Genomic DNA, 16,082 nt, shown 5'->3' on the forward strand with positions numbered 1-16,082 from the left:
CCTTCGCTGGCTTAAAAGACATTTTGTTTAGACTTATGTGGGGAAAAAAAGAACAGTTTCCCACAGGGGGCCACAGATCCCCCCGCAGTGTCTGAGCCGGCAGAGCAAAGGCACGACCTTGAGGGCCCAGCAATTATAAAAACATTCCAGTGTCTTATCAACCTAGCAGAACACGCAGTTGCTAGTTGAAGAAAGCTCACTGAAAAGAAAAAAAGGAATCAGCAGAAGAAAAACGGGCTTCCTCCTGGCTCAAACCAGGACATTCCACCCCTTATTCCATACCATACATTATGTACAGGCTCTATACCTTAACAATTGTTAAATCAAGGATTCTCTCCGAACGTCAAATTACCCTGAGGTACATATTGTACCTCACCATCCTCCATCATTACACACCAAGTATGTCCAGGTCCCTGAGCAAAAGCAATACCCCGGACAGGTTTACCTTTGCCTGAAGCAGGATAGACCCAAACACTTTTACCCAGCAGGTTTCTTTCACATACCACAGGGACGTTATCCCCATCTGCAGTATGCAAAAGGTCTGACTGGGCAGGACCAGCCCGATTGATGGATCCCCTGGTATTAACTAACTAGGTGGCCTTTGCCAAATTTTTATCCCAATTTTTGAAAGTTCCACCCCCCATTGCCTTTAGGGTAGCTTTCAACAGACCATTATACCTTTCAACTTTCCCTGAGGCCTGTGCATAGTATGGGATATGGTAGATCCACTCAATGCCATGCTCTTTAGACCAATCAGTAACAAGACTATTTTTGAAATGAGTCCCATTGTCTGACTCAATTCTCTCTGGAGTACCATGTCTCCACAAAATTTGCCTTTCAAGACCCAAGATAGTATTCCTGGCTGTGGCATGAGGCACAGGATATGCCTCCAACCATCCTGTACTTGTCTCCACCATTGTAAGCACATAGCGCTTACCCTGGCGGCTCTGAGGCAGTGTGATGTAGTCAATTTGCCAGGCCTCCCCAAACCTGTACTTTGACCACCTCCCCTCATACCACAAAGGTTTCAACCGTCTTCCCTGTTTAATTGCAGCACACGTCTCACAGTCGTGGATCACCTGCGCAATAGTGTCCATGGTTAGATCCACCCCTCGGTCACGAGTCCATTTATATGTTGCATCTCTGCCCTGATGACCTGAAGCATCATGGGCCCATCGAGCTAGAAAGAGCTCACCCTTGTGTTCCCAGTCTAAGTCTACTTGGAACACTTGAGCAGCCTCATCTGCTCGTTGGTTGTGTCGATGTTCCTCAGTGGCTTGACTCAGAGGCACGTGTGCATCTACATGACGTACTTTTACCACCAATTTCTCTATTCGAGCTGCAATGTCCTTCCAGAGGTCAGCAACCCAAATAGGTTTACCCTTTCTCTGCCAGTTGTTCTGCTGCCACTGCTTCAGCCAACCCCACAAGGCATTTGCTGCCATCCACGAGTCAGTGTAGAGATAGAGTCTCGGCCACCCCTCTCGCTCAGCAATATCCAAGGCCAGCTGGATGGCTTTGACCTCTGCAAACTGACTTGATTCAGCTTCTCCTTCAGCTACTTGAGCAACCAGTCGTGTAGGACTCCACAGGGCAGCTTTCCACTTCCGGTGGTTCCCTTCAAGACGACAGGAGCCATCGGTGAAAAGGGCAAACTGTTTCTCAGTCTCTGGTAGATGATCATATGGTGGAGCTTCTTGAGCTCGTCTCACCACTTCTTGTGGTGGCATTCCAAAGTGGGTGCCTTCTGGCCAGTTTGTAATTGCTTCCACAATACCTGGACGGTTAGGTTTCCCTATTGGAGCTCGCTGGGTGATTAAAGCAGTCCATTTACTCCAAGTCACATCGGTGGCATGATGGATAGCAGAGATGTTATTCTGGAACATGAATCTTAGCACTGGTAATCTGGGCGCCAGGAGAAGCTGCGCTTCAGTGCCGATCACTTCTGAAGCAGCTCTAACTCCTTCATATGCTGCAAGTATCTCCTTCTCAGTTGTTGTGTAGTTGGCCTCGGAACCTCTGTAGCTCCGGCTCCAGAATCCCAAGGGTCGACCTCGAGTCTCCCCTGGTGCTTTCTGCCAGAGGCTCCAGTTGGGACTATTGTGTCCAGCTGCAGTATAAAGCACGTTCTTGATGTCTGGCCCCGTTCGAACTGGACCAAGGGCCATTGCCTGCACAATCTCCTTTTTAATCTGCTCAAAAGCTTTCTGTTGGTCAGGACCCCATTTGAAGTCACTCTTCTTTCTGGTCACCTCATAGAGGGGTTTCACAATTTCCCTGTAACATGGAATATGCATTCTCCAGAAACCAACAGTCCCTGAAAAGGTTTGAGTGTCCTTTCTAGTTGATGGCGGGGCCATAGCTGTTATTTTATTAATCACATCCATTGGGATCTGGTGACGACCATCTTGCCACTTGATTCCCAGGAATTGGATCTTGTGAAGGTCCCTTGACCTTACTTCTTTTCACAGCAAAACCAGCATCCAGAAGAATTTGGATGATCTTTTTCCCTTTCTCAAAAACTTCTTCTGATGTGTCACCCCACACAATGATGTCATCAATGTACTGTAGGTGTTCTGGAGCTTCACCCTTCTCCAGTGCAGCATGAATCAGTCCATGGCAAATGGTTGAGCTGTGTTTCCACCCCTGGGGCAGTCGATTCCAGGTGTACTGGACTCCCCTCCAGGTGAAAGCAAACTGTGGCCTGCACTCTGGTACTATAGGAATAGAGAAGAATGCATGTGCAATGTCCATAGTGGCACACCACCTAGCTGCTTTTGACTCCAACTCATACTGAAGTTCTAGCATGTCTGGTACAGCAGCACTGAGCGGTGGTGTCACTTCATTCAGGCCACAATAGTCCACTGTCAGCCTCCACTCGCCATCAGGCTTTCGCACTGGCCAGATGGGACTGTTGAAGGGTGAATGGGTCCTGCTGATCACACCTTGGCTTTCCAATTGCCGGATCAGCTTATGAATAGGGACCACTGAATCTCTGTTGGTGCGATACTGTCGTCTATGCACCGTTGAAGTGGCAATTGGCACCTGTTGATCCTCAACCTTCAGCAACCCCACTACAGCAGGGTCATCTGAAAGGCCAGACAAAGTACGCAGCTGTTCAGTGTCCTCAGTCTCTACAGCCGCTATACCAAAAGCCCATCTGTACCCTTTCGGGTCACGGAAGTATCCTTTCTTAAGATAATCTATGCCAAGGATGCACGGAGCATCTGGGCCAGTCACTATAGGGTGCATCTGCCACTCCTCACCAGTAAGGCTCACATCAGCCTCCACAACAGTCAGCTGTTGAAAACCTCCTGTCACTCCAGAGATAGTGACGGAGTCTGTTCCCTTATGATTCGACGGCACCAGTGTGCGCTGTGCACCAGTGTCCACCAAAGCTCTATATCTTTGTGGTTCTGATGTTCCAGGCCATCGAATCCACACAGTCCAATAATCTCGGTTATCCCTCTCCTCCTCCTGGCCAGAGGCAGGGCATCTCTAGGGCTGAGCATTAGAACTCGATGAACCATCCTGATTATTGACCGATGCAACCTTCTTCTTGGAAGAACCATCTCCTGGCTTTGTTCTGTTTAGAAGATCTTGTACACGCAACTGGAGAATATCAGTGGGTTTCTTGTCCCAGACTCTCATGTCCTCTTTAAAATGATTTTTCAAGAGAGACCACAGGTGGCGTCGCAGTGAGTCCTGTCTTCCTCGCTGCTGTCTCATAGCAGGAGGTCTCTTATTAATGACTGCAACACGTGGCCAGTTGTCTCTAGGGAGAATGTGGGGTTTACTTCCCCATCCATTTGGCATCCTATTCTTTCTGTCAGTCACATTTTCAATGGCTGAGGTTTGGAACTGAAGGGAATCAGAGATGATGTCTCCATACCGTCGTGCTTTGAAAGCCACCTCACGCGCAGTTGGTCTTGCGCCTTCATCAAAGCATCCCATGAAGGAGAATATATGGGCATGTGCTGCTGGTACAGCCTGAGCAAATCTCCGGAACATCTGTGTGTCACACTCAACATCATCAGGATTTGTAAGTCCATCTTTATCATAGATAACTTCTCGCACAGCTATCTCTCTCAAGTATGTGATGGCTCTCTCAAGAGTGGGTGTTCTGCTCCAGCGCCATTCGATGTCACCCTTGTGGGGGTATCTCTCTCTCACAGCTGAAAGAAGTCGGTCCCACAGGGTGGTAATTCCCACCTTATTACTAAGTGCTCTGTCAATACCAGCATCTCTGGCCAGGGATCCCAACTGCTTGGCTTCTCTCTCGTCCACGTTGTGGGTTTCAGCCCCACTATCAAAGCATCGGAGCAACCATGGAAGAATTCCCTCACCCTCAATGCGGGTAAAGTCCTTTCTCATGAGGCGCAGTTCTTTCATAGAGTAAGGCTGGACAAGGTCGTCGTTGTCGTCATCTGATTGAGGAGGGCCTGCTGTCTCTTTATCTGTTTGAGAGTGGTCTGGTTTTTTATCTGTTTGTGAGGCACCCGCTCCATCAACTGATTTAGAATCCTCTTCTTCCTCACCCTCACCTTCTGCTGCTTTAAGGAACTCTGGATGTGTCAGACGGGAGCGGGTGAAAAGGGTGGAGCGTTTTGCCTTTGCCTTGCTCCTGGTCACAGGATCAACTAGCCTGATTTGCGATGGATCGGACTCTATCTCTGTAGGAGCAGTTGTTTTTGTAGCAGCAGGAGTGGTGGTATTGGCAGCAGTGGTGTTGGCAGCAGCAGTGGCAGCAACATTACCTGTGGGGGAGTGGCAGTGAGTAGAACAGCATCTGGCCCTACGCATCCACATTACATTATAAACATTCAGCAAAAACATCCCTACTGTGACAATGCTATTCAGATCAAAAGCTGGGAGATTCAGCTTGAAAGAAAATAGAGGTTTAAAGTTGGACCAGCTAGAACTTGTACTGTGGCTGTACACATACAGTGCCCCCATAAAGAACAGTATCATAATCCCTAAAATCACCGGGCCAGTGATTATACAGTTGATAATGGCTACAGTCCTATCAATAAACCATAAAACGATCACAAGAGCAGCCACAAAAAGCAGAATGCTCTCGGCTGCATACCACATGTACAGCTACAGGCTTGAAAGAAAATCCAGTAGATTCATTGCAGCAAATATCTGTTCAGTTTTCAATCCATCAGGAAACTCAGCAAAATTGCCTGCCATTGCTATGTGAGGGATTTCTCCCATCAGAGATGGAATTTGTAATCTGGGCTTAAAATTCGAGCCCCACGTTCAGCGCCAATAAATTGTTGTCAACGTTTGACTCAGTTTGACAACAATGCACTCGATCCCCTCCCCCTCCCACCCAGGTAGGGAAGGAGAGAGAGAAAAAAAGAGAGAGAGACTTGGCTAGATTGAAAACTGAACCGTGCAGCTTTAATTAGAATACTAATATGTGATATGAGAGTATATATATATATATGTGATTATACAAAGGTGTGGATAGAAGCCTCTCGCCTCCCCCCACCCCCAGCAACTCCCACAGCACTCCCCTCAGATGAGACAATTCCAAGGAATCCCGAAGCTGCTCCTGGAGAAAGGCAGAGAGTTACGAGGGTCAGAAGGGCTTGAGGTCAATGGGTCGACGATGATGGGCAGATGGTGTTTTCCCAGACGCCAGCCACGAACGGAAGAGAGAGAGAGAGAGAGAAGAAGGAAGGGAGACAGAGAGGCGAAGCGAAGCGGCAAGAGAGCGAAGCAGGAAGGAAGGAAGTTTTCTTCTGTCATCTCCGACCTTCCCCTGAGCCTACGTAGATATATGGGATGGAATATCTCTGGCCAGTTTTGCTGTTCGTCTAACCCAGCCTCCCACAGGGGGTCCACTGATCCCCCCGCAGTGTCTGAGCCGGCAGAGCAAAGGCACGACCTTGCGGGCCCAGCAATTATAAAAACATTCCAGTGTCTTATCAACCTAGCAGAACACGCAGTTGCTAGTTGAAGAAAGCTCACTGAAAAGAAAAAAAAAGGAATCAGCAAAAGAAAAACTGGCTTTATCCTGGCTCAAACCAGGACACACTGTCCTAGCCATGGGGAAGGGAATGGGTTTGAGATGGTACATGTGGTAGCAGCATAGCAGAGTTGGGCTGATTTATTCAAGGCTATGTGCAGGATTGTGTTAGGTTGCCGTACTATGGTAGTACTGCTACTTAATTACTTCAGTTTTCTTTTCATGTAGAGCTGTGATTGTGTGAAAAGTGGCAATGATGTTTTAGATCACCATTGCAATTAAGTGACTTACACCTTTTAGGCAAAACCTTAATTCTAAGGATGTGGGAGAGAAAAAAGTCGTTTTTAAACTTAGCTTTTGCAAGCTCTTAGTTTTAGTCTCAGAAACATGAAAGTGATTGCACCTTTCTTGTCTCACCAGCTGCATCTGACCTGCAAGTTTGATACACACCCCCCCCCTCCTCCTCCCCTGAGTGCACTATGGAACAAAGGAGTTGGGGAATAAGTTGCTTCTATTAAGATCAGACACTCTGCATAAGTCAAGTGTAAGCTGAAACTTCAAAGGGAAAATCAAAGAAATATGGTATAAGATATATCAATGAAGAAATGTTAGTTTTTCTTTAATCATTAAACTTCAATTTTCAGAATATTTTAAGAGTAAACTGGTCAGTATAGAGAATATAATGATCAGCTGGAAGACTTAATGTATGGTTTCTGTTGATGGATAGAAAAATGTTAATGATGAAAAATCATCAAAATCTCATGGAAGAGCTCCATCTCCATTGTTTGTATCGTGTTTTGTAGTGCCCAGTACTTATTCTAGAGACAAAAATCTCTAATAGAATAAGAGTCAGGTTTTTGGACCAATCCAGCAGACCACCTCATCTAACTCTGTCAATACTGGCAGCCAGAGCTGTTTTGACTGGTACTGGTGGCAAAAGTGCTATAATGCCACAGAAGGCATCACCTTATTCATCCTCCTTCTTTTTAATTGTATAAGTTTATGGTTTCAGATTGTTTCCACAAAGTTTAAGGATTGATAATTCAGGACATTCAATATTATTCTCAATGTCCAGTCTCTATATCATAAGTTTTTTACATCAGCCTGTTCCTGGAATTTACAGTTGGTGCTGGGTTGAATATTTCAATAAATTGATCTGTGAGAAATTTAGTTTTGCTTATTAGACAGAGCTTCTATCCAGGCTTCTCTGGCATTTTGTTTCTAGCATAATAACTCCTAGTCTTTTCAGTCATATATTCTGGAGCTTCAGCTAACATTTTACAAGGATCTCTACCTAAAGGGATTATTATCTATTTAAAATTGATCAGTGCAATTCAGATCAATGTTAGTGTAAAGGAGGTCTGGTGGAGGTGTAATTGAAAAGTTCTGAAAGATGTTTTTGAAAACTATTGTTTGAAGAAAAGGCAAAGAAGAGTTGCTTGCAAATTATAAATAGCTTTCTTGTTTGAAAAAGTGGGCCTTCTAGGGTGTATCAAAGGTTGGTTTCTCTTCCCTGTATTGTGTCTGCTTGCTCTGATAACTAGGAGGGCAGTGCTATTGATCTTACAGCATATACCACTCTACAATTGATAATTGGGATTGCAGTTGATGGATACAAGCCTGAGGTTTGTTTGGGGTTTTTTTGTGTTAATTACATGGGGAGGTAATCCTTTCTGGTATGCAAGTGCGTTACTTAATGCTTGACCCTCTGACTTGGTTTGAATAAGCTCATGTTCTGTGTCCCTAATGACCTTTTGTAGTCAGTGTAGTCTTGTATTGAGGTCTCCTAAGAGAAACTGAGCACTGGGGTTTTCCCATCTCTTAAATGATCAGATTTATTCCAAATCCTTGCTTGCATGGGGAAGGCATTTTCTTAAATGTTAAAAAATACTGTCTTTCCTGTGGTTAGGAAATTTTGAAACAGTTTGTATGTCCAGACTTGGTTGTGGGTTGTTTTGTTTTTCCTCTTTGAAAGGCTACGAGGTCTTTTCTGAATCCTTTAAGCTTGCAATGTATTTGAAACACAGAAGTATATCAAAGAGGGAACAGAAGATCATTGCTCTGACTTGGGTTTAAATCTTTTCTACAAGGGGAAACAGATTGGTTCAAAATACCATGTTGTATTAGTAGTATTACAGTTTCTAACTGAGTTAAAATGGAAATTCTGAGCTTTTATTTTCTCAGCTGCCTTTTGTGTCAGAAACTCTTACACCAGAGTAACATTTTAAGTGGGGAAATCAGAAGAACGTGAGTTTTACCAAAGTAGTAGCCAGTTTTTCAACTGGAAGATGGTCTGAGTATGAATATGCTTAAGCTACTTAGCTATTGGTAGTTGTTATCATGGAAACTAGTAATAAAGAGTTGTGAGCTCCTAGTTACTCTGGTCTATGTTGTTGGAGATCAGCATTCATTATAACTATGTATTAGATTATGTGAAAGATTTTATTTAAGCCCTTTCCTAATGTATATGTTTGTGCTTGCACCATTTGACATCTCTAGGCTATCAGGAGATGAAGCTGTGACTGAAATGACTGGTGAGACTTATTCCCCGAGGTTAGATTTCTAAGAGTATATGTATTACCAGTTGTGCTATGTCAAGTGGGTGTTGGTTGGGGATGTTGGTTGACAAGAAGCTCACCATGAGCTCGCACCGTGCGCTGGAGCCCAGAAACCAACCACGTCCTGGGCTGCATCCCCAGCAGTGTGGCCAGCAGAGCCAGGGAGGGGATTGTCCCCTTCTACTCTGTTCTTGTAAGAGCCCACCTGCAGTGCTGGGTCCAGTTCTGGAGCTCCCAACAGAAGGACATGGAGCTGTTGGAGCAAGTCCAGAGGAGGCCATTCCCACTCAATTCAAATGGGCAAAAGTTAATCCTGTGACCAGGGGTAAAGCAAAGACAAAAGCTCTCAGCCCTTATCCCCATTTGAAATCTCCAAAGTTTTCACAAGACGAACTGAGAGAGTTGGAGGTGTTCAGCCTGGAGAAGAGAAGGCTCCAAGGAGACCAGAGGGCACCTTCCAGTGCCTGAAGGGGCTCCAGGAAAGCTGGGGCTTTGGACTTTGGACAAGGGCAAGGAGTGATGGGACAAGGGGGAATGGTTTCAAATGGAAAGAGGGGGGATTCAGGTTAGACATTAGGAAGAATTCTTTGCTGTGAGGGTGGTGAGACCCTGGCCCAGGTTGCCCAGAGAAGCTGTGGCTGTCCCATCCCTGGAAGTGTTGAAGGGTAGGTTGGATGGGGCTTGGAGCAACCTGGTCTGGTGGGAGGTGTCCCTGCCCATGCAGGGGGTTGGAACTGGATGATCTTTAAGGTCCCTTCCAATCCAAACCAGTCTGGGATTCTAAGTGTTACCACTGTGCTTAATCTAGATGGAGATATGCTTATCTGTTCAACTTGATTTGCTTCATCAATTCTGAACTCTAAAATAAAACTGCATTCCTAGTTTATAAACACCCTGCAAAGCCACACTGGGTTTCACCCTAATGGCTAATACTGTTGTGTGGTGTCCTTGCACAGTAATGTAGAATAATCTGAAATAGAAATAGAGGAGGCACACAATCTGGAATAAAATTGTGTATCACAAACAAAAGTATAGAAAAGCTCTATGCTGCATACCTGTCACAGTTTGACTCAGGATCAACAACAATGCTCTCGATCCCCTCCCCCTCTGTCCTGGTTTGAGCCAGGATGAAGCCAATTTTCCTTTTACTTTTTTTTTTTTCTTTCAGTAAGCTTTCTTTTAACTAGTAGCATAGTGTTCCAACTAAGGCTGATAACGGTGGAATGTTTTTCTAACTGCAAGGTCTTCAAGGTCGCACCTTTACCCTGCCGGCTCAGACACTATAGGGAGATCTATGACCCCCTCATAGGAGGCTGAGTTAGACAGACAGCAAAACTGGCCAGAGATATTCCATTCCATATATCTACGTAAGCTCATAGGAAGGTCAGGGATCACAGAAGACACCTTCCTTCCTGCTTCTTCTTCCCTTCTCTTCTGTCCATGGCCGGTGTCCGGGTGTTGCAGAATGGCTTGAGCAGCAGGGCCATGGGCCCCTGCTATCTCCTCGAGAGGCCTTGAGAGTGTGGCACAAACAGCAGCTGTACAAGCAATCTCTTTTTTTAGCCTAACACAAGTATAAACAATCTCTGTTAGCTTAAACTAACTCAAGGACAAGGTAGAGAAGTAGAATGATAGAAAACAAGGAAGAACCCTGGAACTCAGATGTGTGTTATTATCCAGTAAAATCACTGCAAGTAGTTGCCGTCCAGTGAAATCACTACAAGTAGTTACTATCCAATGAACTCACTATGCGTGGTTACTATCCAATGAATTCACTACATGTAGGTTTGGAAAAGGGTATAAAAGTAACACTGTGTATTCAATAAATCGAAGCTTGCTTTATCAATCACATTGATTCTGGACTGCTTGCTTCCCTCGCCGCCGGCATCCGGGGAGGACTCCGTCCATCCAGCACCACCGACCCTTAGGCTCGAGCTCTCCTGACCCTCATCACTCTGTGCTTCCTCCAGCAGCAGCTCCGGGATTTCTCGGGACTGTTCCAGCTGAGGGGAGTGCTGGGGGAGTTGCTGGGGGTGGGGGGAGGCGAGAGGCTTTTGCACATACCTGAACATATTTGTATACAATTGTATATATGTTCTTATATCATTGGTGTTTAATTTAAGCTGTGTAGTTGAGTTTTCAATCCAGCCAAGTCTCTCTCTTTTTCTCTCTCTCCTTCCCTACCTGGGGGGGAGGGGGAGGGGATCGAGAGCATTGTTGTCCAGAAGAATTTGGTTGCTGATTTTGCTGTAAAAAGAAGCAAGGTCAAGGGACCTTCACGAGAGATCCAGTTCCTGGGAATCAGGTGGCAAGATGGACGTTGCCAAAACCCAATGGGTGTGATTAACAAAATAACAGCTATGGCCCCACGTTGGGCACCAATAAATTGTTGTCACCGTTTGACTCAGGTCTGACAACAATGCTCTCGATCTGACACATCAACGCTGAGGACACATCCAAGGCTTTATGCAGCTCCGGATGGATATACTAATGCAAAACTCCCTGGATGCTATATGTGCATGTCTTTGGTTCTGCAGGATTTTTACGCGTTGGTACTGATGTCCCCGGAGCAAATTGATGGTGTCAAGTAACTTAGTGTTCAGTTACCTAAGATCAGCATGCAAAATTGTAAACTTAGTATGTCTTTGACATGGCCTGCTGGAGAGGGAATATGAATTATCATTCTAAAAATTATCTCTTTGAATTTTCTTTTCAATGTCCTTCATGTACAGTCTAGAGTAAGCGTCTTCTGGTCAATGAGGTAGACAGCATAAACTCTATTGCCTGTAGATAACTGGTGCTGCATTGAAAAAAACTTCCTTGTCAGTTGAGTTGCCTAAGTGAGGAGGTTACTTCCTCTCATCAGAAGTTTTTAAAACCCTTTCGAAAAGAAGCACTTGCTTTTCAGTCTGAGGTAGTAACTAGAAAGACAAACTTGAAGAAATTAAAGGAAGTATGTAGAGGCCTTGTTCCTAGTTCAACTCCACTGTAATAGTAGTAGATGATGGGCAGCAATAGCACATGATTGCAGGCGGTGCCTCAGTCTCTGAAGACAGACAGAGGACTGGTGAAGTATCTGAAGGCTATATGATTTCACATGTGACCTGGCTTTTTCAATAACAACAAATCAAGTTGACATCTTAATTGTTACTCTCATACAGAGAAAGTAGCTATGTAGCAGCTTATCTGACAGTGTGATCTGGGTCTGAAAGGTGTAGCCTGTTTCATGTGCTGTAGTCTGCAATCTGGTCTCCTCCTCTCTGGCACTGGGACTAATAAAGCCCATTCAGCTCTACTAGTTGATGTGCAACTCTACCAGGTGGTCTTGTGGCTTTGCCCTTGACAGCCTTAACAGGCTAAGTTTAGGAAAGAGACATTGTTATTTATAGCAGGTTTGTACAAAGCTGGGTGCTTGGTGCCTTCCCACAAATCAATCACACCAAAGAGATTTTTCACGACATATTTATACACAAAACTATAAAGTTAGCAAGCTTCCAAGTCCATCCTCCTTATAGTGATTGGTTAGCAATTTACATATAGTTGTAATATGGTTACATCACTGTTTCTACTATCATGAAGGGTCTTCACCTGGGCAGGGGTCTTTTTGACCCGGTGGTGTGATTTTTAGTATTATAATGAACTAAGGTCACCAAAAGGACACTATCACAAGTTCTGTAACTCCAACTGCCCAAGACTGGTTCAGTGGTCAATCTCTCCTTGATTTTAGTTCTTTTTATGACATCCTGTGTTCCTTGGGTCCAACAGACCTTGAGTCATCTTGCCAAGTCATTGATGTACATGAAACACCCTTGAAACATCTTGATTAATTGCTTCTTCTAGGCCTAGTTATTCCAGGGTGTCCTTGCTCAGTGCTAGTTGTGATACTAATTGTGTGCCTCTCTGACTACAATTTTTAACTTGTATATACAGAGTACATGTTACACAAAATAATCACATAATTCAAAATTATGGAGTTATTTTTCAACAACTAGACCACTAATTCTATCTTTAAACGAGCTCTTTTCTCAGGACAGACCTGCTCTGTCTTAAAAGCTTCTGTGCTTAACATCTTGGCCATTTTGGTGAAGCCACTGAGGCGAAGGACACCAGAGCAAGGGATCGTGCTGGTGGACCCCTTCTGCAGCAGCTAAACTGCAAGGAAACCCTCGGCAAAACCGAGGAAGAGAAGGCATGAGAGAGAGAGAAACTGAGAGAGAGGGAGGGAGTCCGTCCTAGCCCCTGTCCCTGGGCGGGGAGTGAGAGCTTCTGGGGAGCGGCAGCTCTGGCTCCCCGTGGGCGGAGGCAAAGGGACGGCGGCCTGACCCCCTCAGGTAGAAGAGCAGCCCCTGGGAAGCGCTGGTGAACAGAGTAGGCAAACGGTCTGGCGCGGTAGAAGGGTGTGGCACGGCAGTTCTAGCAGGGAGGGCACAGGCCCCCTCTTGGCTCAAGGTAAGAACTTGCCTAGTGATCATCCTCCCCTCCCCCCCCCAGAACAGGACCTAGCCGTGGTATCCACTCAGGCGAAAACCATTGCCAGGAGGACAGTGGCAGCCCAGACAGAGGTCACTTTGAAAGACACAGCTGTCCAGGTCTCTGGCTGCACAGAATGCCTGAGCCTGTCACTCATATCAGAGGATAGCAGAGAGAACACCTGCATATGCTGTGACCAGGTGAATGATTTACTCAGCCTGGTGGCTGAGCTGAAAGAGGAGTACCTGGGAATGTGAAAGAGAGAGAGATTGGTGGAGTAACACCCTACCATCCTTGAGACAAAGCCTCAAGGTGGAGGCTCCATGAGAAGTAGAGGATCCTTTGCCCTCTCGTCACCAGACAGAGGTAGGGGACCTGAGAGAAGCAGGGAACTGGAAGCGGGTCTCTGATTGGGGTACGTGAACCCCCTCTCAGCCTCCCTCACCTTCACAGGTGCCCTTACAGAACAGGTATATGGCCCTGGATCAGGAAAATCAGGTAACTGAGGTTACTGACAAAGGTCTGTCCAGGGAGTTGCCGAGGCAGCGTGCCCCATGCATTAGGACTGCCTCTGTTAGGAATAAAAGGAAGGTCATTGTTGTAGGAGATTCTCTTTTGAAGGGAACCGAGGGCCCCATATGCCGGCCAGACCCATCCCACAGGGAGGTCTGCTGCCTCCCTGGGGCCCGGGTTAGCAATGTCACCAAGAAACTCCCAGGCCTGGTGCAGCCCTCTGATCCCTACCCACTAGTGGTCATGCAGGTGGGCACTGATGAGGTTGCCAAGGCAAGTCCTAGGGCGATGAAAAGGGTTTTCAGAGAACTGGGCCAAATGCTTGTGGGATCAGGAGCACAGGTGGTCTTTTCCTCAGTTGCTTCAGTGGCAGGAAAAGCTGAAAGGACTAGGAAAACACAGCTGATTAATGAACGACTTAGAGGCTGGTGCTGTCAGATGAACTTTGGGTTGTTCGATCATGGAGATGTTTACAGGGCACTGGTTCTGCTAGCAATGGCATAGAGCTATCAACAAGGAGGAAAAGGATTCTTGACCAGGAGTTAATGGGGCTCATTGAGAGGGCTTTAAACTAGACTTGAAGGGGATAGGGGACAAAACTCCTGGATGGTTTGATTTACAGGACACTGGGCCTGCTGGCATTGGATGGGAAGACCCTGTCCCACAGGGGACAAAGGGTCCTAGGGCAGGAGTTAGCAGGGCTCATTCACAGAGCTTTAAACTAGATTTGAAGTGGGAGGGGGTTGTAGCTAGGTTTGAACTAGTGGGGCATTGCTCTAGTATTAATGAAGACTAGAAGGCCTCCCACCTCCCAAGGGTGCCACCAGCCTGCTCAGCTCACTCCCTGAAATGCCTGCACACCAATGCAGGCAGCATGGGGAATAAACAGGAGGAGTTAGAAGTCTGTGTGTGCTCTAAGGGTTATGATCTGGTGGCAATTACAGAGACATGGTGGGACAGGTCACATGACTGGAATGTGGTCATGGATGGCTATGTCATTTTTAGGAAAGACAGGTCAACAAGGCAAGGTGGTGGAGTTGCTCTTTATGTGAGAGAGCAACTAGAATGTATTGAGTTCTGTCCAGGGGCTGATGAGGAGCAAGTGGAGAGTCTGTGGGTACGAATTAAGGGGCAGGCTGGCATGGGTGATACAGTTGTGGGGGTCTATTACAGACCTGATCAAGATGAGGGAGTTGATGAGGCTTTCTACAGGCAGCTGAAAGCAGCCTTGCAACTACAGGCCTTGGTCCTCATGGGGGATTTTAACTACCCTGATATTTGCTGGAAGGCCTACACAGCCAGCCTTTCACAGTCTAGGAGGTTCCTCCAGTGCATTGACGATAACTTCTTGATACAAATGGTGGACAAACCAACTAGGAGAGGAGTGCTGCTGGATCTTGTGCTCACCAAAAAGGAGGGTCTGGTTGAAGTGGTGATAGTCAATGTCTGCCTTGGCTGCAGTGATCACGAAATGGTGGAGTGCAGGATCCTGTATGGGAGTGTCGCAAGCCGGTACCGGGGGGCTACCGGCTGTCAGGATACTTTTGCGACTCCCCCTCCCGATGTGGAGGGGTTTGTGAATGAGCCCGAGGGTCACACGCGGCGCTGCCTCTCAGTGAGCAACGGCCACCGCGGGACCGTATTTCAGGGTGGTAGCTAGAAAGCCCCCCCACCCCACCACGCTCAGAAATTGCCTCTAAAGCCAAGATTTACTCCACAAACTAATAGGTTTATTAAGGGTTAACACAAACCGAGGGATGATGTTTAGGGACAATGCAGGTGTGAATGGCTACCAGGGATATCAATATGTATGTAGTGAGCAAGTGTCCTTTAGGGAGGCAATGCAAAGGTGCTTGTAAGGGAGAGGATTAAGGACCAACGGGAGGAGGGGAGGAGGGAAGGAAACCCGACGCCGGTCCTCCTTAAGAGGTCGCGCTGTATGTGCGAGTATGAGGAAAGGAATATGTGTGTGTGTGTGTGTGTGTGAGGTGATGTTACCCTCCGGCGGCTTGTCCAGCGTCGGTCGGTGGCCAGAGGGCAGGACGGCAGGTCCGTGGTGTCGGAGGGGCAGCCTCTCGGCAGCGGGTGCAGCGGCCGTTGGTTTCCTCTCCAGCGGCAGCAACGCGGGGAGGGGGCTCCGGCCCCGACCCCAGGGCTCGGGACCCCGGCACGCTCGGCGCTGAGGCTCAGGCTGGACCCGGGGCAGGCAGGCAGGCAGGGTCCCAGCAGCAGTGTCTGCAGCAGGGGGGTGTCCCAGGCAGAAAGTGTCCGAACGGGCCTCAGGGAGGAGGGAAGGGCCCACCTGCTGCCCTCGCCACCTTTTATACCCCCTGACCCACCGGTCCAGTCAGTGTCACTGTCCAGAGCCAATGAACGTCCATGAGCCCCACTTTAAGGCGGTGACTGCCAGGGGCACAGGATGGCTTGTCGCCCATCCTTTCTGTCCCGGGCCACAGCTGTTGTTTTGGGTTCAGTTGTCCTTGAGAAGCAAGTCTGTTTTAGTCCCTTAGCTGGGGATACTCAGGAGAGGCCTTCGCTGGCTTAAAAGACATTTTGTTTAGACT

The 16,082-nt window shown here is 47.1% G+C and overlaps 1 protein-coding gene across 5 annotated transcripts in view; it reads left to right on the forward strand.

Annotated features, from left to right (window-relative positions):
• LOC127396383 (ubiquitin-associated protein 1-like) overlaps positions 1–16,082 on the forward strand; it is a 97,044-nt gene that overhangs the window by 40,140 nt on the left and 40,822 nt on the right. The window lies entirely within an intron of this gene.

This window comes from Apus apus (assembly GCF_020740795.1).
Source record: "Apus apus isolate bApuApu2 chromosome W unlocalized genomic scaffold, bApuApu2.pri.cur SUPER_W_unloc_1, whole genome shotgun sequence".
Lineage (NCBI taxonomy): Eukaryota > Metazoa > Chordata > Aves > Apodiformes > Apodidae > Apus > Apus apus.